This window comes from Elephantulus edwardii, unplaced genomic scaffold, assembly GCF_000299155.1.
Source record: "Elephantulus edwardii isolate Elephantulus edwardi_28Jun2011 unplaced genomic scaffold, EleEdw1.0 scaffold00163, whole genome shotgun sequence".
NCBI lineage: Eukaryota > Metazoa > Chordata > Mammalia > Macroscelidea > Macroscelididae > Elephantulus > Elephantulus edwardii.
The window spans coordinates 842,161-864,496 of record NW_006399913.1 but is presented as its reverse complement, the minus strand read 5'-3'; the positions used below and the strand labels follow the sequence as shown (position 1 = coordinate 864,496).

At 39.6% G+C, this 22,336-nt stretch overlaps 1 protein-coding gene and 1 pseudogene across 2 annotated transcripts in view; both read right to left on the bottom strand.

Moving 5' to 3' along the window:
- GRM5 (glutamate receptor, metabotropic 5) overlaps positions 1-5,603 on the bottom strand; it is a 655,562-nt gene extending 649,959 nt beyond the window's left edge. Inside the window, exon 1 of one of the 2 annotated variants that reach the window (XM_006895249.1) lies at positions 5,415-5,603. The gene's annotated coding sequence lies outside the window, so the exon portion shown is untranslated. Of the gene's footprint in view, positions 1-3,248; positions 3,418-5,414 lie in introns of those variants that run through there. The other variant, XM_006895250.1, reaches the window with a different exon arrangement.
- LOC102854737 overlaps positions 5,055-22,336 on the bottom strand; it is a 133,499-nt pseudogene continuing 116,217 nt past the window's right edge.

Genomic DNA, 22,336 nt, shown 5'->3' with positions numbered 1-22,336 from the left:
CGAAGATCAGGAAACTGAGGTACAGCAATATTGAGTAATCTTCACAATGCCTTACAGCTAGCAAGCCATCAAACTTAGGCAGTCAGCTGCCAAAGCTGTAGTTGCATCCAAGATAGTATACTACAGTTCACTACTTTGAAGCTCTAAGGAACTCTAGTCCACAGGGAGGTTTGCTGATAATCTAAAGGTGACACCTCTCTAGTGGCTTAAATCTAACTACCTGAGACTGCTCCAAGGGAGACAGATGGGAACTCTCCTCCTGAGCAATTTACAGCCTCTGAAACACTTGGAAGGTCAGCTATGAGCTGGTTCCAACTTGACTACAATGAAAGAGATCCCAGATACATTACAATGTAGTGCAGTAATTTTAATTGGCAAAGGACTGTGAATTAGAGTTCAAGCTACATCAGATATATATTTTTTTTCTCCATTTTCAAGGTACACTAAATTATAAAACAAGACTAAGTGTTCACAAAAGATAAGAGTTAATAATTCCTTGTAGGTTTTTATAAGGCTTAAATAAAAATCTTGTGTTTACTCAGATGCCTGATGTGCTCAATAAATATTCATTGTGAGAGAAGGAATGAATCTATACTAAGTCGTTTTGCCCGAATCCCTTTCTGAATAAAGCTATATATTAATTGAGAAAGACTAGCAGTGGTAAAATATAGATTTAGAAACATTTTCTCCTCTCTATAAGTTTGAAAGTAAATACGAAATGACAATTGTTTAGGACTATGTTTTAACTAATGAAGACAAGAATGCAGGGTATTACAACCTGATTACAGGATGTTGAACATTCAAATCCATCATGCATATTTTCTCTTCTCATATTACACAAGCACCTCATAAACTAAAGATACAACATGCATGTGGCGATCCTCTCACTTGTGACTAAAGTGAGGACTACCTGATATTTCAGCAAATAAGAATTCTATGCCACTGATTGTAAAAAAAAACCCATATTTTTAAAGCACAGAGTATTTCTAATTGTAAATTGTATATTCCTGCTTCAGTATTTCCAAATCCAAATCAAATGGAATTAGTGTTAGCATATATCAATATATACAAAAAATTAATCTTAATTTATGCAGTTGACTTATATTTGACATAGATTCCATAGTAAATAAATATAATCTAAACTAAAAGAACAAAATGTACAGGAAATATTTGGATATTTCTTTATTTTACTCTTATGTGGATAGAAAGTCTGGAATAAAACGGGCATACTGGCAGGTATAATTTTTTTTATTCATTTTTTATAGTGTTTTTATCTATAGTATTCACTTATCCTACATTTTCATTTATATTTGTTTCTATAATACTCTGCCCCTTTCATAAAAGAGAATGACTGCAATTGGATCTTTTGTGAAGAAGGTAAAATTAAACATTTTATCATAAAAAATAACAGTTAATGTAATAAAAATATTGTACTACTTTATAGTGTCAATAAAGCAGAATAAAAACTGAAAATTACATGTAATCATCCAAGTATTGCATAGAGTCTATATGTTTTGTTGTCAGTCTTTTCCTCTCTAGTGTTAGTTATCATGTTCAAAATGTGTACGTAATGGATATAAGAGTGTGTCTTCCTACTGAAATAAAGGAAAGAAGTGAGCAAAGACACTGACCATTTATACACCATTCCAATCCCCTGATACTCTCAACATGACCTTCCATAAATGCATGCTAAAGAGTTTAGTTTCTCTTTGATCATGTAGCCCAAAGCTAAGATGTTGCCATCTGATGATGGCACAGAGAAATGAGCAACTTAGTATATTTTGTCAATCAGAGTGCAAATGACTAGGGAAAGACTTTTATTAAGTATTTTCTCATAAGAGAAGTAGTCTTTTATCCTAATTACTTCCTAAGGAACCTTAAGGATCTGTCCAGAGTTCTGAAAGATTTCTGCTAGAGGTGACTGGCAACTTCTTTGGATGCACACTATTATTCTGATAAGTTTAGAAAGATCATTTCCAAGTTTCAAAGGAAAGATCTTTTAAAATGAAGATCAAACTCCATCAATGGCACATATTTACAATTTATTCACAAATACATAACGAGCACACATTTAACAAGAGACAGCATACCTGAACATTTCAAAACTCATAAGAAATGAAATATAACTAGTTTTCTCAAGCAACCTCTGCTTTTGACTCAATGGAAGAAGTTCTGCCCTTAGCACAGGGTAATGTTCTCTAAGGTGCTACAAACACCCATACTGGAGAAAAGGAAGAACTCAGTTCAGAGAGACCCAAAACAGTAAAATTAGTGCAGGGAATGGAAAAGCAGAAAAGCAGACTCTTCTTCCCCATCAGCTCCTGCCAATTTCTTAGCAGGGAAGTAAAGTGTTAGAAACTGTTATCTACCTAGCTACTTTCAGTTCCGCTGAAGCAGCACTAATATTATGCCTAAATAGGTAAACACAGGCATTTGTTAACCTTGTCTCAATATCCTATCTTCACAGCATCAGCTGGGGGGAGACTCTGGTGACTGGAGCCTTAGACAGTAGGACAAAAACACCCCCCAGGACCCTACAGCTTTCTTAACCAGGTCCCAAGTGCAAGCTAGGTCTGCTTGCCTTCCTGCTTTGTGCCTGAACAGGTTCTCTTTCCAAATCGCTTCAGCCAAGACTTGCTTGGTCCTTGGCATCATATTCATTGGTGGTAACTAACAGGCTTTGTGCCCTATGGAAAAGAGAAATCTGGGAGAAGAAAGGGCGGGAGCTCACAAGCTAAGGTTTAGAGAGGTTCAAGCTTCCCTGAAAGAGATGTGCTTTCAGCACCACCCGCTGTCCTCCCTCTTCCTGCAGCAACCACCAGTGTTCCTAGTGCCAACTAATCTGAAAGTGATTCTCCTCTCTTTCTCTCTCCCACATTCGCTTCTTTCCTTTCCTGGCTCTTAGGATGTTTGGCTGAGCACAGCCTGCCCCAAAACCCTGCCTTGCACACCTGGTTTCAGAGAGCAGGAACCAGTATCCACAAGCATGCAGTATAGTGCCTCTAAGCCTTTAAAGTCCTTGCCCTTTGCTTGCATCTCTTTCCCCAACAGGTTTAAACAAGGGCAGCTTCAAATTGACCAGATTTGAACCTCTCTGGTTCTGGCCACACACACCCCACCAACATGCCATTCAGCAATTTCCTCCCCCTAAAAAGAAAACAAACAAATTGAAACCCAGCAAGCCAATAACTCCTCTATCCTGGCAAAAGCCAGGGGACACTTGAGCATAGAGATATCAGCAAGCTTACCCCCCTGTTGGCTGCGCATCAAGCAGTGAAACACAATATAGCTTCCCCCATGTAAAGTTGGGCTGTATGGACCAGGGGTGCAGAGCTGGCCTTTCGGTCCCGAGCTCCCCCCCAACCCAAGATGATCTCAAGCTCATCCTCTGCGCTCAGCGTGTGTGGAACAGCCGAGTTGAGGGCGGCGTGTGCAGCAATCTTCCTGCTACTGAGAAAGGAGTGAAGGAGGGAAGGAGAGAGAGCGGAGGAGGGAGGGGTGGTAGTTTGTATTTATAGAGAATGGAGTTCTCAGGCAACTTTTTGGTGCCACCAAGTGGCACAGTGAGTTCCTTTAGGAACACAGTCTCCTGGATGAATCTGGATGGGCGTACCAGCCCTGGAGACAGATGCTCACATGTCAGGAGGGGCTGGGATGTCCCAGAGATTGGGCTTTCCCTTGGACACCTTCTTTCCATTTGACCACCTGAGATTTGAATCACTAATGTAAATTAGTCTGTGTCAGGAGAGATGAAGATAGTTATCTCTTTCCTTTTCCTACAAGTGCTAGAGGTACCAAGGGTATCTAGCAGGTTGCTTCCTAAGGGCTTAGACTCCTTGTCTCCGGAGGAAGACCTGTTTCCTTCATCATTCTCACCCCTCTACACAGTTCACCATATGCTAAGAATTGACACTAAAACCATGTGCTGCCATCCTGGATGTTCAACCTTTAAACTGGAATGTCACTTATATTCCTTGTGTCAGAGCCAGAGTCAGATCATCTCCCAATCCTTCAAATACAAAGAACTTTGCAGCATGCTAGAAAACCTTTTTCAATTGCTATCTTATCAGAAAAAAAACAAGCCTAGGCACTGCAGATCAGAACCCCCTCCAAAACAGCTCTCAAAAGTGCAAGCCCTGTTGGTTGCAGACTGGGTGTCTAATCATCCTCCTCATCCATTTCTACATAACTAGCAGCATGCATCACCCTCAACAATCCAGCAAGGAGCTTGAAATCACCTCTGATACTTTAAGAGGGAAATTCATGGGGTCGTAGACGAGCACTACGGTGTGGAACCTTAGCACTCATCTACCTGAGAACAATTCTTGAGACTTGCAGGTGGAGGAACGAAGTACATAAATGGTAAGCGACTTCTTCAAGGTCACGCATTTCACCTGAGGTCAACACAGTGCTTACCTCTGGGGAGACAGATGAACACAGTTATAGAAAAACAGAACTCCGCCAGGCTTTTTGCTCCTTTGACCACACTACACTGCCCAGTCAGTCATATTGGACATTTGTATCTTTTTTCTCTCCTCGTATTTCGATCTCAATCATCAGCCTTTTGCCAAAGTTCCCTAAAGGAATCTAAAGTAAGGGTGCCCTCTTATCTCTACTGACGGTAACAAGACTTGAATTTATAGGTCTAGAAGCTCTAGTGTACTCTTAAAAATGGCACCTGGGCAAAAAAAAAGAAACACAAAACCCCCAAAACCTCTCCCTCACAGTAGCTCCGTCATATTGTCAAAGTGTCATTGTAGAAACAGAGCACTGCCATTCACACTGACCAGGTCCCACATTGGCTGCCCTCTTGGGGAAGAAGCACGAGCAGCCCCCCAAAAACACCTAATTCCCTGAAAGACAGAGCAACAGCCACCCACTCCCCTTTGCTGAATGCACGCCTTTCTGCACATGTATCGGTATGCAACACACACACACACACACACACACACACACACACACACACACACACACACACACAAAGACAGAGAGATCCAAACGCCTTTTTTGGCTCAGTTCTCTATTTTTCCCCCTTCCTTGATTTTTTCTTTAGTTCATTTTCTATGGAAACAAGCCCACTTGAATCTCTCACTTATGCAAATGAAAGCTCTTCCGTACACCTCCATTGGAGCAACGCGGTGGCAGCCCGGGCTCCAGACTCCAAATTCATGGATGTCTATTTCACCCAGCACACGTCCTTGCAGGATGACTTTCCTAAACTTGCAGGACCTCGGAGTGTCCCTGGCTCCACTGGCCCGCCACCTGCCCACCACCTGCCCTCCTGGGTCCCTTTCGCCAATCTCCCCGCCCCTTGCCCACTGCTCTCCATCCTGAGCTGGGGGGAGGGGCCCTGGCCGCATTCTACCACCTTGGTGACTCCTGAGCTGAGAGAAAGGAAAACGTGCGGTGCTTACCAGGTGCGAGCCCTGAGCTTGGCGCCCCTCCTGCCACCACTCCTCTCGAGCTCCCTGCTTTCCCTTAGCGGCCTTGTCTGAAGCTGCACCACTAGTGGCAGCGATGGAGGCAGCAGTGGTGGCAGGCAAAACGGCTGCGGGGCGGGCGGCGGTGGCGCTCGCTCTCTTGCGCCAGCGCCTGCAGCACGTGCTGCGCTCAGGCCGCCACAGCTGGGAGCGCAACGCAGCGCCCCGCTCCTGCTCTGGCAGCACGCTGTGGCCAGCGGCAGGAGAAGGGCCGAGACAAGCTCCCGGTGGGTGACGGGGTCTCAAAGCCCCCTGGTCTCCTGGTTCAAGGAAGGGTCGTCTTGGGCTCCCTCTGCAGCTCCTCCGCTTCCCTCTGGGAGCTGCAAAAGGGGGAAAGCTGTGTAGGGAGGTGTGGGCGGTGTGTCACTCACAGAGAGAGGCTGGGGGAGCAGGTAGATAATAAGCATCTCCCTGACGGTGGCACTTAAACCCCTGACAATAATACGGAGATGGGGAGTCACTGATGGACGGTAGAGAGATTTGGGAAGTCAGGGAACCTCAAGATGAATGAGAAGCAGAGTGATTAGAAAGAAGAGTGTCTTTATAATGACATTAGTTGCTAATGATGCCATTTTGCATTTGTCTACACTTCTTACAAAGACTGTTTCTCCATACACTTACATTTTTTCTTCCCTAGCATTTAGCAAATGTCTTTTACTTCATCGAATTCCTTTGCTTCCTTTCCCATTCCTCCCTCCCACTTCCCCACCTTTCCAACTGCCCAACTGTCTGAAAGGCTGAGATTTTCTTTAAACTCCATAAAGGAACTTCAGTTCTGCCTTTGAAAATAGATGGGTATAAATTATGGGTATGGCTTGATTTAAAGAAAAGACAAGCATTGCAACATATTAGCTTTATGAATCCCATTATATTTCCCTGGCTAAATTTTGGAAGCCAGATGCTTGTAGCAGCTGCATAGAAGATTAAAGATGAGGAGACACAAATGGAGGGGGTTGGTTCTAATGCATGTATTACTAAATCATGTTATTTGTTTTCCCTCTAGGCCCTTGAGAAAAGGCAAAAATTTTTCTAATAATTTCCAAATTTAAAAGGACACTGCATATGAATCAAATACATCTTGCTAATTGTTCAGGTTGTTAGATTGCAATCCCCAAACAATCTTTTAGTCCTATAAGAGGTGAACTTTGGTGAGTTTGGTGGATTTTACTGAATAAGACAAGGAAACACTATGGAATTTCTCTCTCTCTCTCTCTCTCTCATCTGTCTATTTACATTTGTATTTAAAGTGAAGATCTGAAGATAACAAAGAGGAAACTTATGAGTAGATTATTTTGGTAATGTGATTAAATTTACCATATTAAATAGTTTGTTAGTTCAATGAGCTGCCATATTAGAGAAGGACTCAAGATCAGAGAAAGGTTTGGTTTGGAGTTTTCTCTGCGTGTAGGCAATTCAACTTACTGTACACAGCTTTTTCAGACTTCAACAGAAGGAGCCGAATCAGACCATTATGTGTCAATGATCAGGAGCTCTGGTAGCCTAGTGGTAAGAAACTGCACTGCAATTATGAAGGCATGAAGTTTGAATCTAACAGCTGTTCTGAGGGAGAAAGATGGGCAATCTACTCCCTTGCAATTAACTGCTTCTGAAAACCCACTGGAAAGTCAGCTATAGGTCAGTTCCGACTCGATGGTACATAACAACAACAGACAAGAGGAAGTTCTCATGATAAACAATAACTATTTAAATCCTTTAGTGGTCTTCACATATTTCTTTTCTCTCACATATTTCCTATCTTTTTCTCTCCCAAGGTTGTTAAGAAAATGGAATAAGACAGATATGTCAAAGCATGTCAAACAATAAGGCAGAGCCCTTGCATTAGAATCCTGGAATTGCCATAACAAAGAATCATATAAAGGGTGGCTTACAAAAGCAAAATGAATGTCTTATGGTTCTGGTGGCTAAAAGTCAGAAACAAGTGTTGCCCAATGTTTTCGCATTTGAGGGCTCAGAGGAAGAATCTGACTCATGTCTCTTCTACGTTGTGGAGATCTTGTCACCAAAGAGTTACTCTGGGTGTCTTAAAGATGTAATACCTCTTATATCTGCCTCCAACCTCACTTGATGGCTTTTCCTCTGTGAATCTCTCTGTCCTTTCTTTTATAAATACACTAGTTATATCACAGTAGGATGTACCCCACCACAAAACAGCATTATAACCCAAATGATAACATTTTCCAAGACTTTATTTCCAATAAAGGTTACATTCACAGGTTCTGGAGAGAAGGACTTCAGCATTTATTTGTTTGTTTTTGGTTTTTTGTTTTGGAGGAGGTAAGGGGAAGGACACACAATTCAAAACATAATAGCACCTCATATGCATCCTGCATGGTTGCTGTTGTAGTAGTTGTTGCATACCATCAAACTGAGCATAAATCACAGTGATCCTATGAATAGCAGTTCTGAAGTCTGTTCTATCCTGTGCCATCCTCATCATCTCTGACACACATACACCCATTGCTGCAGTCATTGTGCCAATATGTCTGGTGGAGGGTCTTCCTCTCTTTTGCTGACTTCCACCTTTCCAAGCATGATGTTCTTCTCTAAGGAAGAGCCTCCCTAAATATATGCAAAAAGCATTTTAGACAAAGCTTTGTCATCTTTGCCTCCAAAGAGCACTCTGGCTACACTTTCACCAGGACATATCTGTTTGATATACCTGTCTATTTCCTAAGCTCTAAAATGAAGTATGTGAAGGGAATTATATTATGTTGAATAACATTTTAAGATGAGAATGAAAATATAATTATATAGTCTTAAATTACTCAGTATCAATTTTAAATATAGCTTTACCTTATAATTTTAAAATGCTGAATTAGGTAAGTTAAACAAAGCATAGAAAGAAAATTATAAATTCCAAAGGTAAATAAATCCTGATATAAAATACTACAGGAGGTTTTGGGGGTTTGTGAGGGTTTTATTTGGTTGTTTCTGGTGGGTTTGTTGTTTGGGGGGTTTTGTTTTTTACTTTATTAAAGCAAATATTTTTACTTTAAGATAAATTTAGAATAAATTCTTATTTATCAAAATATTGTCATTCTTTTGAAGAGACTCCTCGACTGACTTTGAGCTAGTGGAATGGAAAGACAGAGAAGTGCTATTCCACTAGATTTCCACACTGTTATGTGCTCTAGAGTCAGAATTAACTCATAGTTTACCACTAACAGGTTTTCAGAGGCTGTCAATCTCACAGGAAGAGATTGCCCATCTTTTTCCCTGTGGAGCGGCTGGTAGATTTCAATAGCCTTCTTTTGTGTTAGCAGTGCAACTCCTTACCTACTAGGGTGCCAGAGGACCCTCCAGTGATGCATAGTAAAATACACATTTAAAACTCATTTCTACTCATAACAGCTCCAATGTAAAAATTGAAAGTTTCCTTGACTCCCCTCTTTCCCTTGTACATAATAGATAACTTATTAGGGCATCATTTGGACCCTGTGTTAAATTAAATCCAGAATTCATACTCTTCTAACCACCTTTATAGACTTCAAATCAAATTAAGTTAACATCATCTTTATCTGGTATCATTATCATTTAATCGTTATCTTTTATCTTTTTTCAGCATTCCAAACTGGCTTTTAAGCATCTTCCTTTGTTCCCTGTTAACTACTTTCAACACAACAACTAGAATGAACTTTTTTAAAGCTTATATTAAATCAAGACCCTCCAATAACTTCTCATTTCAGAGTAAAAGTTTGTTTTTTATGATAACTTTAATAATCTTATCCTCCCTGTTAATTTTTTCTTACATAATTTCTTAATATTTTATCCCTTTGTTTCTTCTATCCAAGTCACTTGGGTTGTATTATACAAACATCCTTAACATGGTCTTTGCATTAGCATTCCTAGACTATCCTACTAAATATTGTAAACTATTTGTCCTCCTAATCCCCATGTTACAATCCCTTACTCAGCTCTGCATCCCTCCACCCAGTGATTAATACATTTCAATATACTGAACAATTGACTCATTAATTATACCTACTGTTTGTCTCTTTCCATCTTCCATATTGTTGCTGTTGTTGATTTTTAATCAGTCGATCACTACTCATAGTGACCCTATGAATAGAAGACCTGAAGCCTTTCTATAACTATCATCATTCTTCAAAGTTTAAAGTTTCCAGAGGCATGTTGTTTAGAAAGGGGATGACACTCTTGCTTCCAAATCTGTCTTAAATTGGAAACTCTACCCAACACTGTCAACCATGGGTAGCATTTAAGATGCCAATGGCACAGGGTTCAGCATCATAGTAACCCCAGGTTACCTGAGTATACAAATTGACAGAAGAGTGCTGTACCATTTAGAATCCTCAAGGGAAAAGAGCTCTGCTTCTTTCATATGGTAAACACTCAGAAAGAAAGTGTTAACACACAGAAATTATTCAATAGATATTTTTAACAAATATTTATGAAACTTTAAGTATCCCTGCTCTGTGTAACAATCCAAGCCGCAATACAAATTTGTAAATTATGAGAATGATGTTAGAGGGCTGGAAGGACTACTAAGTGACCATATTTCTTTTCAGTCTGGATATACTCTACCAATCATTCTATTTTTAAGTTTTCCCTTTTAGATTTAGCTAATTCATGCTCTACAGGCTAAAAATGTTGCAATTTTAAATGTTTTGCAGCCATGTGATTAACTGAACACATCAAATACAAACTTGGAAGTACTTTATTAATCCTTTGAAAGGTTTCTTTTTTCATTGATTTCTTGGAGGAAAAGGACAATGAAGCTCTGTTTTCATCCTTTGGAAATGTTGCAAGGGGAGGCTATTTCTTGGAAAGGGACAAAGTGCTTGTAAAGATGGTTAATGATAGAAAGTAAGACCTTAATAAGAAGGATTGACATAGTGACTACAGCTGTAGGTTCAAATGTGTCAGAGATGAAGAGGATGACACAAGATTCAATTCTGTTGTTTATAAACTCATTATGAGCCATACTCGGCTTGACGCACCTAACAACAACAACACAAAAACATCTAGAGTTCTGGTGGCCTATTCTATAGAGTGTGTGTTGCTAAAGCAAAGGTGGCTCCTCTATAGCAATTTAAATATTCCAGTGGCTCCTCTAGAGAAAAGGCAATCTTCTGTGTGATTATAGTTGACAAAACTTAATACAGCTCAACAATAAGTTGATTCTATCTCAGCAGTAATAAGTTTTTACTATAAAATCTTGAATAGCTATCTTTTTCAACTAATGTGCAGGACACAGCTGACAGATTCTATGAGAAAAATCTTGAATGATCTAGGAAGTATCAATATCTGATGAAAGGAATGTATGGAATCACTGTACAAAAAAGATTGGTTGACAATAAAATAAGAACCAGTGGTGATAAAGGAAGAAGTCCAAGTTGTGATGAAGGAATTGGCAAAAAATAAAGCTCCAGAAATCAATAAGACTTGCTTCAGCTAAAAGATGCAACCCTGGGCATGTTCACCAGACTGTAGGAGACCCATACTAACTACTATTCCCAAATAAGATGATCCAAGACTGATAACACAATTACAAAATGGCCAAGAGACATGGAAAGACTTTTCACAGATGAAGATATTTGGATGGCCAACAGACACATGAAGAAATGTTCAAAATCACTGGCAATAAGAGAGATGCAAATCACAATGAGATACCACCTCACCCCAGTAGCAGTGGCAAAGTTTAACAGGGCAGCAAGTAATACATTTTGGAGAAGATGTGGTGAGATAGGAACTATTATAAACTCTTGGTATTATAAAATAATGCAACCACTCTGGAAGGTAGTGTGGCATTTATTCAAAAAGCTGATTACAGAAATTCCATATGATCCAGCTATTCTACTTCTTGGAATATATCCAAAGAAAATGAGAAATGAGGCACAAACAGAGATTTATACACCAAAGTTCATAGCAGCATTATTTGCCATCGCAAGAACATGGAAACAACCAAATGTCCAACCACAATCAAATGGATTGAGAAATTATCGTACATTCACACAATGAAATACAATGCACCATGTGGAAGCAATTATTTTGGAAATTACTCCCTAACTTGGGAGGGTTTGGAGAGCATTATTCTAAGTGAACTAACGCAGTCACATAAGGACAAATACTGTATAAGACCATTATTGTAGAAACAGAAGGATAACAAGTAAAATGTGTATTAAGATCCAAGGGTTGGAGGGAAGGATCGGAGGGGTGAGGATGGGCAGGAGGGTAATCATAGGGTCACAGAGTTTGATGGGTAGAGGGAAGTGTGGGTAAAGGGAATGGGAAATATACAGTGGGATAAACAATATATACAAACTTTGTTAGTAACTCAGTATAAAATTAAAATTTTAAAAAACGAAGATGACCTCATATAATGTGGGAATTATAGATTAATAATTATAATTATTAATTAATAACATATGCAATCAACATTGTTGGAGATCACTGAAAAAAATGACTAGCATAATACATTATCAGAGACCTTCCAGAAGTTCAGGCTAGGTTTAAAAGAAGCTGAGGCATCAGGAATATGATTACTGATGTCTGATGGATGTTGACTAAAAGCTGAAACTAGCAGAAAGTCTATTTGCTTTTTCTTGGCTATGCAAAGGCATTTGACTTTGTGAATCATGATACAAAATCTATACCTAGACCAACAAGCTGTTGTCTGAATAGAGCAAGGTAATACTGTATGGTTTCAAATCAGAGACAACGTTCATCAGAACTGCATCATTTCTTCATACCTATTCAGATTCTATACTGAGCAAAGCACCAAAGAAGCTGGACTTATGAAGAAGAGGTTGGCTACAGGATTAAAGGAAGACATCAATATAACCTGTCATATACAGATGACACAACATTGCTGGCTGAAAGTCAAGAGGACCAGAGGTGCATGCTGCAGAGAATCAGGAACTGCAGCCTTCAGTATGGATTACATCTCAACATCAGGAAGACAAAAATGCTCTTCATTGTGCCATTAGGCAACATCAGGATATATGGAGAAAAGATTGAAACTGTCAACAATCTCATCTTGCTTGGATTTACAATCAACACCCTTTGTACTGTAAGTCATACATCAAGAGACATACGATATTAGGAAAGCCTGCAGATAGTTTAAAGACTAAAGTGTTCCTGATTCAAGCCATGATCTTTCCAATTATTTGCTATGAATCTCATAGCAGAACATGAATAAAAAAATATTAGGAGTAGAATCTATATATCTGAGTCATGGTGTTGAAGAGTGCTGACTATTCAATAGACAGCCAACAGAACAAAATTACATGTCTCAGTCGAAGTACAAACAGAATGCTTCTTAGAGGCAAGCATAGTGAAGTTCTAAAGTTCTATCTCACATACCTTGAACATGTTATGAGAGGCTTTTCTTTGCAAAGGATATCATACCTGGAAAGGTAGAGCGTTAATGAAATGTAAGAAACCCATCAATGAGATGTATTGATACAATGTGATAATGGGCACCAATGTGTCAGGGATGACAAGGATTGTGCAGGATAGGACAGGATTCAGATCTGTTGTTCAACTATGAGTTGTTCTTGGCAGCACTTAATAGCAACAAGCAAGGCACTACAATAAAATAATGAATATAATATTTGCTTTTAGAAGCTTATAATAATTCTATAAGTATGAATGCAGTATATATTTGACTTGTATAATGTATACATTCGTAATATGTTTACAAAGTACCATGTTAGCATCATGGTTAGATGATAAGGATGCAATTCAATATTTAATAGGATTTGTCACTATCATTAGTATTCTAAGAAGCTTGCATGGCCATCTACGTCTGAAGTAGCACATCCTCAAAAAGCTATGAATAGCATAAGAAGACTGCTGGATACAGTGCCAAGTGTGCCCCTTGCAGGTTGGAAGACACTCAAAATGTGACTGTCAAAGAGATGCTTCTGTAAGTGACTATTATTATTGTTACGTACCATTCAATTGACTACAACTCAAAGCAACCTGTGGACAACAAATCTTTAACTTGCCCTATGCATTCTTGTCATTGTGATATTCACTTTGCTCAAGCCCATTGATAAAATCATTATGTCAATTCATCTTATTAAAGGTCTCACTAATTTTCAATGTCCCTCTACCTTTCCCTACACAATAACTTTTACCGCAATAACTTTTTTGGTTTTCAATGATTTGCTTACAAAGTTCATATACACTGTTTCACGCTATTCGTCATTCATATTTTGCTTGATACAATCATTCTCATTCATTATGTTCTATAAAATTACTCACCACTGGACTATACCCATCATTATCCTGTTTTTTTCAGGTCTTTGCTAGATCTTCCCCATTTTCTTTAAACCCTACCCTATCCATCAAACAACGCAATGCTGTGGTTTTACCTCACTCCTCTGACCTTGGATCTCCATACATTATGGTTATCATTTCATGTTCACAATAATGTCCTTGTGTAGTATTTGTCCTTATGAGACTGAATTAGTTCACCCAGTATTATACTCTCCACTCCCTCCCAAGGTGTGTAATGATTTTCAAAATCATTGCTTCTGAGTGCTGCATAGTATTCCACTGTATGAACGTACCATGATTTTCAATCCATTTAATTGTGGTTGGACATTAGGGCTATTTCCATGTTCTTAGAGAGGTGAAGGATACTACCATGAACATGGGTGTACAAATCTCCATTTGTATCTCAGTTCTAATTTCCTTGAGGTCTATCTGTGTTTCATTGACTATGCAAAGGCATTTGACTGTGTAGATCATAACAAACTGTGGCTGACTCTGAGAAGAATGGGAAGCCCAGAACACTTGATCGTTCTAATGCGAAACTTATACTTGGACCAGGAGACAATCATCAGAACAGAGCATGGTTCAAAATTGGGAAGGGCGTACGCCAGGGATGCATCCTATCTCCATACCTTTTCAACCTATATGCAGAACAGATTATCCGGGAGGCTGGGCTCTATGAGGAGAAATGTGGGGTCAAGATTGGTGGATGATTTATCAACAATCTGCGTTATGCAGATGACACAACCCTGCTTGCTGAAACTGAGGAGGACCTGAAGCGCTTGCTGCAGAAGGTCAAGGACTGTAGCCTACAATATGGATTGAGGCTCAATGTCAAGAAGACAAAGATTCTCACCACTGGACCAATTGGCAGCATCAGGATGGATGGTGAAGAGACTGAGATTGTACACAGCTTTAGTTTGCTTGGCTCCATAGTCAACAGTCTTGGCACCAGCAGCCAGGAAATTAAAAGGTGCATTGCCATGGGAAAGTCTGCTGTTAGGGACCTCTCCAAAGTGCTGAAGAGCAGTGGTGTCTCTCTGGAGACTAAGGTGCGTCTGATACAGGCCATGGTCTTCGCAATCACCTGTTATGCATCAGAGAGTTGGACAATGACCAAGGAGGATAGAAGGAGAATTGATACCTTTGAGCTGTGGTGCTGGAGAAGAGTACTGAGAATACCATGGACTGCTAGGAAAACAAACAGATTTGTCCTGGAGAGGGTTAAACTGGGTGGCTCCTTGGAGGCAAGGATTCTGAGGCTCCGTCTAACTTACTTTGGACATGTTGTGAGGAGAGACCTGTCCTTAGAGAGGGACATCATGCTTGGGAGGGTGGAGGGACGGTGCAGGAGAGGAAGGCCCTCTTTGAGGTGGATTGATTCAGTGACTGGGATAATTGGGATGGGAGTGTCAGAGACAGTGCGATTGGCACAGGACAGAGCGGAGTTTAGAGCTGTTGTACATAGGGTCGCTATGAGTCGCAGGCAACTCGACGGCACATAACAATAACATAACATATTACTAGTAGTGGAATAGCTGTGTCATACGGAGTTTCTATGTTCAGCTTTTTGAAGAAATACCAAACTGCCTTCCAGAGTGGTTGTACTATTTTACAATCCCACCAACAATGTATAAACCTTCCTATCTTGCCTCATCCTCTCTAACACTTATTGCTTGCCACTTTGCTAAACTTTCCCTCTGCTACTCAGGTAAGATGGTTTCTCATTGTGGTTTTGATTTACATCTCTCTTATCACCAGTGATTTTCAACATTTTTTCACATGTCTGCTTGCCATCTGAATGTCTTCTTTTGTTAAAATCTTTCCACATCTTTTGCCCATTTTGTAATTGGATTATCAGTCCTTTTCTTCAGGAGGTCTGACAGTATTTTGTAAACATCTGTTATGAGACTCTTGTCTCAGATAGTATTGACAAATATATTTTCACAGTTGGTAAATTTTCTCTTCACTCTGTTGGAAAAAAATGTTCTAATGAGAATAGGGATTTAATCTTTAGAAGGTCCCATTCCTTTCTAGAATGTACATTTCTGGCTTTATTTGTCAGCCTCTTTCTACCATGGGTCTTCTAAGCATGGGAATATTCTTTTCAATGTTGTTCTTACTGATAATATGACCAAATATGTGAGATGAAGTTACATAATTAGTGTATAGTCTCAGTTGTATCTCGCCAGATCAGCAAGCCATAACAATAAATTCTAGAGAGCGAAAGTCATCAAAGTAGAGTTTGCTTCAATAGCATGGATGGTGTAAAAGTTTAACCCAATGAAGAAATTTCATTTGATGATTAACATGAGGAGAAACAACTATAAACATCCATTAATCCATTAATTATTGAAATTATTTATGCATGAAGTATGAACCTAGGAAAATTGGAAGTTGTCAAAAGTAAATATAATTCATGAAGATCAACATCCTATGCATTAGTAAGCTGAGATGTATTGTATTGGCCATTTTTAATGAGATCATTTTAAGATGTACTATGCTAGGAATGACGTACCATTTGTCATCAAAAAGAATATTTCAAAATCTATCCTGAGTACAGTGCTGATGAAAAAATATTATCTATAACCCTACAGGAAGACTTGTCAATACAGCTATGATGTAAATATAAGCAATCACTGAAGCCAAAGATAAAGAAATTGAGTACTCATACTTATTTACAGTCTGAAATGGATGATACAAGCAATCAACATGTATTCAAAATTGGTTCCTGGAATACCAAACTTGTAAACAAAGAAGAACTGACAGGTTGTGGGGGGACCTTTAAAAATATATCCAAATCTATTAATCAAATCTTAAACCACTCTGCAGGCAGGGAACGTTATAGAGATCCCAAGATCTCTATAGTATAATATAGTACATGGATGATTATAGTGTTGGATTATTGGTATCATGAGTAACAAAACCAAATCCCTTTTCTGCTCAACTAGTAAGGTCACAGGAGACATCCTGGTCTTCAGTGTATCCCAGAATGTCCTTGCCCTTCTGATGCCTGCTTTACTACTTTCTTGGTGTCATCATATTTGGCAGGTTTCTCTAGATAGCAGGTCAGATTTACAACTGACACATTGGGGGAGGGGACATGGAAAATCATGCTAGTAAGTTTCCCATTCAGCTCAGTGATGACTTTGCCCATGGCCTTGGAAGTGCCAATAGATGCAGGAATGATTTTCTGGGCAGCTCTATGGTTATCATGCCGCAGCTTTCCAGAGGGGCCATCCACATTCATCTGAGTGGCAGTGATGGCATGGACTGTAGTCATGAGTCCCTCTACAAAGCCAAAGTTGTCACAGATGTTCTCGGCCAGGTTGGTCAAGCTGTTGGTGGTGTAGGAAGCATTGTAGACTATCTTCAGAGTGTGTCATGGTTCACACCAATCACAAATGTGAGGGCATTAGCAGAAGGAGCAGAGATGATTTTCCATTTGGCACCCTTCAAGTGACCCTCAGCCTTCTCCAGGGTTGTGAAGACATCAGTAGACTTTACAACATACTCAGTATCAGCATCACTCGACTTGATGTTGATGAGATCTTGTTTCTGGAAGATAGTGATGGCTTTCTCATTGGTGACCAGCTTCCTATTCACAACCTTGACAGTGCCATTAGACTTGTCATGGGTGGAATCATACTGGCACATATAGACCATGTGGTTGTGGTGAATGAAGGGGTCATTGATGACAACAACATCCACTTTGCCAGTTAAAAGCAGCCCTGGTGACCAGGCGTCCAATGTGGTCCAATTCACTTACTCTGACTTTCACTATAGTGTCTCAGGGATGCAGCTGAGGCTCATGAGAAGAAAGGGCTATCTGTTGATCGACAAGAAGCAGAGAGCCCAATAGACCAATTTTTAACTTACATGTTTGTTATTGAAGCAAACCAAAGGTAAGTGTCATATGGCCTGCTTTAGAAGGATTTCAGGAGGCTTTTTGGTACATTTGGGTGTTTAATAAATTAATATCAAAGGATATTTTAAAATACTGTTGTTGTTGCTGTCACTCACCTTCCAGAAGATTTTTAAAGGCTGTAAATCACATGGAAGAAATTGCCTATTGTTCTCCTGCTGAGCACCCGGTGGATGCAAACAGCGCCTTTGGATTGACAGCACAAATGTTTACCACTTACCACTACGTAAGTTTTAGTATTTAAAAAGTTCATGTACATTGTATCATGGCCTAACTTTTTGGTGTAATGAAAAGTTAAATTTAAATAGCATTATAATAATCATTATATATATATTTTGTAAAAATCATTATTTTGAAATGATGTTTAAAAAATATTGTTAAAGCTGTCCTAGGAAACCAATACAGTCAACGTTACACTTTTTTAGATTTCATCTAGTTGGTTAAAATGAATAAATATGTAACATTTTATTGTAATAAGGATAATGTCCACAACTTGAAAATTGGTGAAATGATGCCTCCTTTTTAAGTTACCAAATATTTAAATTTTACAACTTTTCAGGATTTAATTCAGCAATATTCAAGTTATCAGAAATTCTGAGTGATGAGCCAGGAAACTTATGAGCTCCAATGGAAGCAGCAAATGATTGTATTTTTGTTCTTTAGCTTTGGTATCTATAAAGATAGACAGTTCCACAGTTCAATAAGCTAGTTGTGAAGATTAAAGGAGTTATGCTTTTAAACAAAGAGCCTGGCATGTAAAAAATATTCAACAAACCATTAGTTATAATTCTTAGGGTTAAGAAGCCCCATAGCATGTGAGTAAAAGCACAGTTTCTGAAGCCAGTATATGGACTTTCCTCTTGATTTTTTCATATTATGATATTCTCAATGTACCTTAATTTCTATATAAAACTGAGAGGAAAAAAATTATAATTACTCCTAAAATGATTGTGAGAATTATAAGGCCAACTCTTGTTAATCCTTTAGAATAATCCCTTGCACTCATAAATATGCTGTGTAACTATTTACTATAAATATAGCAAACAGGTGTCTTAAAGTCAGCTCCAAAATGTAATAAATTAATGTGTAATAGTCGTCAAATTGGCAATTATTTATTTTTACTTGTATTTACGATCAATACCCAGACAAAGAATCAAAAGATGTGATGCACTGGGGAAATCTTCTGTTAGGAACCTCTCCAAAATGCTAAAGCATATGAAATGTGCAAGGAGTTGGAGTCAGAGAATAAAAAAGGCCAAACTTGCTCAGCATTTCTTAAGCTCAAGGAACTGAAGAACAAATTCAAACCTAGAAATGCTATAATCAAGAATGCTTTCAGCAGAATATTAAATGATCCAGGAAGTATTAAAAGATAGAAAGAATATACTGAGTCACTGTATCAAAAGGAATTGGAAGACACAGAAGAATTTAATGAAACATCATGTGAGTAAGAGCCTATGGTGATGAAGGAAGAAGTCCAGGCTGCTTTGAAGGAAATAGCAAAAAATAAGGCCCCAGGAATAGATGGTATACCAATTGACATATTTCAGCTAACAGATGCTGCTCTGGACGGGCTCACCAGATTGTTCCAAGAAATCTGGAGTACAACCACTTGGCCAACAGACTGGAAGAGATACATATTTGTTCCCATACGAAAGAAGGGTGACCCAACAGAGTGTGGAAACTATAGAACAATATCATTGATTTCACATGCAAGCAAGATTCTGCTGAAGATTATCCAAAAACGACTGGAACAGCACATCAACAGAGAACTGCCAGAAGTCCAGGCTGGGTTTAGAAGAGGTCGTGGTACCAGGGATATTGCAGCTAATCTTAGATGGATCTTGGCTGAAAGCAGGGAATACCAGAGGAATGTCTATTTGTGTTTCATTGATTATGTAAAGGCACTTGACTGTGTGGATCATAACAAACTGTGGCTGACTCTGAGAAGAATGGGAATCCCAGAACACTTGATCATGCTAATGAGAAACCTATACTTCGACCAAGAGGCAGTGGTCAGAACAGAGCAAGGAAACACTGCATGGTTCAAAATTGGGAAGGGCATACACCAGGGATGTGTCCTATCTCCATACCTTTTCAAACTGTATGCAGAACAGATTATCCAGGAGGCTGGACTCTACAAGGAGAAATGTGGGGTCAGGATTGGTGGAAGATCTATCAACAATCTGCATTATACAGATGACACAACCCTGTTTGCTGAAACTGAGGAGGGCCTGAAGTGCTTTTTGCAGAGGGTCAAGGACTTTAGCCTTTAATATGGATTGAGGCTCAATGCCAAGAAAACAAAGATTCTCACCACTGGACTCATTGGCAGCATCAGGATGGATAGTGAAGAGATTGAGATTGTACACAGCTTTAGTTTGCTTGGCTCCACAGTCAACACTCTTGGTACCAGCAGCCAGGAAATTAAAAGGTGCATTGCCATGGGAAAGTCTGCTGTTAGGGACCTCTCCAAAGTACTGAAGATATGGTGTCTCTCTGGAGACTAAGGGGCATCTGATAAAGGCCATGTCTTTGCAATATCTTGTTATGCATCGAAGAGTGGGGCAATGACTAGGGAGGATTGAAGGAGAATTGATGCCTTTGAGCTGTGGTGCTGGAGAAGAATATTGAGGGTACCGTGGACTGCTAGGAAAACAAACATTCATCCTGGTGAGGGTTAAACCAGGTGGCTCCTTGGAGGCAAGGATTCTGAGGCTTCATCTAACATACTTTAGACATGTTGTAAGGAGGTACCAGTCCAGTAAGGAGATACCAGTCCTTGGAGAGGGACATCATGCTTGGTAGGGTGGAGGGACAGCACAGGAGGGGAAGCCCTCTATGAGGTGGATTGATTCCGTGCCTGGGGTAATTAGGATGGGTGTATTGGAGACAGTGCATTTGGCACAGGACAGAGCAGAGTTTAGAGCTGTTGTATATAGGGTCGCTATGAGTCGCAAGCGACTTGACAGCACATAACAACAAAAAAGATTAAGACACTTGATTTAATATATGACCTTTCCAATTACTTCCTAAGCATCTGAAAACTGGACAATGAATATGGTTGATGAAAGAGCTAATGAGTTCGAATTATGATCTTAGAGGAGGAAACTAAATATCCCATGGACTACCAAAAGAACAGACAAGTCTGTCTTGGAGAAGGCGTAACCGGAAAGCTGCTTAGACGCGCGGAGGGTGTAACTTCTTCTCACATACTTTGGGCATGCTTCAGGATTGCCAATTCCTGGTAAAGAATATCATACTGGGAAGGATGGAGGGTAAGAAAAGGAAAGTAAGGCCCTGGACAAGATGGACTGACACAATGACTGTATCGATGGGCTTGAGCATATAAGAGATAGTGAAGGTGGCGCATGATTGTTGTTCGTAGGGTCATTAGGTGTTGTTATTAGCTGCTGTTGAGTACAAGTCAGACCCTGTGAACAACAGACCTGAACCCTGTCTAATCCTATGACACCATCCTCATTATTTCTGATATACTTGAGCCCATTGTTGTAGTCACAACATCAATCCATCTGCTTGAGGATCTTCTTTTTTGCTGATCTTTCGCCTTTCCAGGCATGACATCTATTCTAAGAAAGTTACTCTTAAAAACACATCCCACCCCCAAACAAACAAAAAAACATGCCCAAAGTATGTGAGATGAAGCTTCTCCACTCTTGCCTCTAAGGAGCACTCTGGCTACACTTTTTCTGAGGCATGTTTTTTTGTTCTTTAGGCAGTGTGTGGCTAATACAAGGACAGACCAGTTCTTGGAGAGAGATATCATTCTTGGAAGGCTGGAGGGACAGTACAAGAAAGGAAGAACCTGGATAAGATGGATTGACTCAGTGACTGAAGTCATGAGGATAGGTGTGTCAAAGACAATGAGGTTGGCTCAAGATAGAGCAGGCTTCAGAGCTGTTTTACTTAGGGTTGTTGTAAGTTGCAAGTGACTCGATGGCACATAGCAAGAACAACATTACTACCTAGTCTTTTAAAATCTGCATTGGATCTATTCCTGCACCACCATTACCTCGTTAAACTTTGCTGTTCTAGTGATTTTACCTTTAACCTTTTTCTGCCCCCCTTATTCTTTTCCCCTTCTCATGTTGAACATTTTGCATATGTTGCTTAATTATCCTTCAATTTTAACTACAAGAGTCTTATGCAGTATCTGTCTTTATAAGACAGTTATTTCATTAAGCATAATGCTCTCTACACTCTCCCATGTTACATAACTATATAGTTTATAAATTGTTGGCTTTTAGTGCTGCATAGTATTCCATTGTGCAAATGTACCACAATATCTCAACCCAATTGTTTGTTAATGGACATTTGAGTTCTTTCCATTTTCTTGTAATTGTGCAAAATGCTGCTATCAACATAGGTGTACATCAACATAGGTGTACATATCTCTGTTAGTGTTTCAGTTCTAATTTCCTTGGGGTACATTCCTAGCAATGAAAAAGTTAGGTCATATGGAATATCTATGTGCAGAACAGATTATCCGGGAGGCTGGGCTCTATGAGGAGAAATGTGGGGTCAGGATTGGTGGATGATTTATCAACAATCTGCGTTATGTGGATGACACAACCCTGCTTGCTGAAACTGAGGAGGACCTGAAGCGCCTGCTGCAGAGTGTCAAGGACTGTAGCCTACAATATGGATT